Source organism: Siphateles boraxobius, unplaced genomic scaffold (assembly GCF_051911475.1).
Source record: "Siphateles boraxobius isolate OS27281-9 unplaced genomic scaffold, OSU_SipBor_1 144, whole genome shotgun sequence".
In the NCBI taxonomy this organism is placed as follows: domain Eukaryota; kingdom Metazoa; phylum Chordata; class Actinopteri; order Cypriniformes; family Leuciscidae; genus Siphateles; species Siphateles boraxobius.
Genome location: NW_027508749.1, coordinates 117,501 through 120,000, shown reverse-complemented (window position 1 = coordinate 120,000; position 2,500 = coordinate 117,501). Strand labels below are relative to the sequence as shown.

At 35.7% G+C, this 2,500-nt stretch overlaps 1 protein-coding gene across 1 annotated transcript in view; it reads left to right on the top strand.

Annotated features, from left to right (window-relative positions):
* The window catches only part of LOC143738496 (uncharacterized), a 9,215-nt gene that overhangs the window by 1,642 nt on the left and 5,073 nt on the right, over positions 1 to 2,500 (top strand). The window contains exons 2-3 of the mRNA XM_077230467.1: positions 675 to 800; positions 2,157 to 2,249. The gene's annotated coding sequence lies outside the window, so the exon portion shown is untranslated. The remainder of the gene's footprint in view (positions 1 to 674; positions 801 to 2,156; positions 2,250 to 2,500) is intronic.

The following is a 2,500-nucleotide window of genomic DNA, read 5'->3' as shown; positions in this document are numbered from 1 at the left end:
TTTAATTTTAATATTTTAATCAAATAAAAACAACATTTGTAATAATAATTATTACTATTATTATTATTATTAATAAATGCTATTTTTATTTTACAGTACAATAACCATATTAGTAATTACAGTAATTTCAGTAATACAGTAATTACAGTAATTACAGTAATTTCTTTATTGATTTGTTTATTTTTTATAATTTAATAAATATATGTATTTTTTAATAACAATAAGTATGCAATAAGTATAAGTTATTAAGTATGCAAATGTTATTTTTAAGTACAGTAATAGTATTGCAATTATTAAATACTCAATTGTTTTATTTTACAGTACAATAATTGATTTGGTTAATTTTATAATGTAATAAAATTAAAATAACGTCTTGAATTATGATTGTAATAATAATAAAATACTACATTTTTTATTTTACAGTATTACAGTAGAGCATTGGCGCTTGCAACACCAAGGTCATGGGTTCTATTCCCAGGGAAAATTTTGTGTGTGAGGCAAAAAGCAAGAAATGATAAGAATGTAAATGTGTACCTTGAAATGCAGTGTAAGTCGCTTTGGATAAAAGAGTCAGCCAAATACATAAATATAATAGTAGTGATAATCATTTTACTAATAATAATGTTTTAGTCTCTCCTCAGCTGACGTCTCTCTCTGTCTCCCTCTTTCTGCAGATGTGGACGAGTGTGTGAGTTTTAACGGCGGCTGTGAGCAGGTGTGTGTGAATCTCGCTGGCGGTTTTAATTGCAGCTGTCGCTCGGGCTTTGAGTCGCGTAAAGACGACCTGACAAAATGCCAACGTGAGTCACGACACACACACACACACACACACACACACACACACACACACACACACACACACACACACACACACACACACACACAGACAGGGCCGTATTAAGACAGTGTGGTGCCCCTGGGCACTATACCTCAGTCTGGGGGTATGCTCCACAGTAAGAAAATATTAATATTCCATATTTTAAAGCATCAATCTGATGCATTTTTAGATGCATTTTTTTGCCAACCTGAGGAGAGCTGGAGAAACTTAACTTCAGCCATGAGTCAAAAATATTATGGCCTCCGTAGCGTTAGCTAATAATTTTACCAGCGCAGTTAAAAAAAAAAAAAATCAAGTCGAATTTCTATAACTCTGTGTGTTGAACTGATAATAACTCTTTTGTGTGTTAAACACAATCTACTTACTACAGACAACTTCATTATAAAGAAAAACAACAAATAAAAAAAAAATATGATCATAATCTATGACAAAACTTCGATTATAAACTAGATTAGTGGGTAAGTCAGCAGTAAAATTTAGAAAAATCACAAGTGCACAATATTTGTATAAAATCTGAACATTTAGTGAAACAAAAACATTATTTGGTGGGGAACAAATAAGAGACAATAAGTGTAGCACTAAATCTGGTAAAACGTTTTCATGTATGAAGTTTAGCAGAACTGCTTCTTCCTTGATTTTGTGCAAGCAAAGGTGTCAACTACATCCCAAAAGTCCATTTCTTTGTTACCGTCTCCACAGTTAGCTCCGGCTTCGTCAGACTCAGCGCTGCTAGTGATCGCAATTCCCGTGATGTTCTCACAAAAAAACTTTCGATCCCTGGAACATTTTGAATTGTAGCTAAACGTCTAGCGTCCTTGTCTTTCTTTAACTTTCTTTTTGCAAAACCACTCAATTGACGTCTGTCCATTTTGGATTTAGATTAATTTTCTGAAGCCGTTAAAAAAATGGCACATTTGCGCGTGTACTTGTTGTGGACCAACTCAACTCTGACAGATTGGGGAGGGGGGAGTGATAGTGGTCATGTAATCTTTATTTATTTATAATTTATTATTATTGTTAAATTAGTGTTCATAAACGAGTTATGTATGGTCTTTCAAGAATTTCAAGTTAATAATATAACAATTTACGAAAAATATTTTTAAAGCATGTGTCATGTGGTGCCCGCCAAGTGGTTGTGAATGGTTGGTGCCCCTGAGCACTGGCCCAAGTGCCCTTATGGATAATACGGCTCTGCACACACACACACACACTTACACTCACTGACACACACACACACATTTTCACACACACACACCAACACGCACACACAGACACAAGATCCAGAACACCCTCCTCTTGACCGTATGTGGTTTTCCAGCGGTGTGTGAACCTGCGTGTCAGAATTATGGAGTGTGTGTGGCTCCGAACACCTGCGACTGTCCTGCCGGATATCCTGGACCGGGATGCTCAGGTAATAGTCCTGTGTTTGAGTTCAAAATACTGTCACGAAAACCACACGGGAAGCAGAGAATCCATGAGCAGTAGTTTAATAAAGGGTAATCCAAACTCGTCGTCAACATGCAGGGGGTCAAAATCCAAATAAAGCCTTAAAAACACGAAACAAAACAGGAACTCGAACAATAACAGACCTGAAGTGGTGTGACACAAAACAACGACTCCGTACACATACTAACACAGACAGGGAATATATACACAATCTAA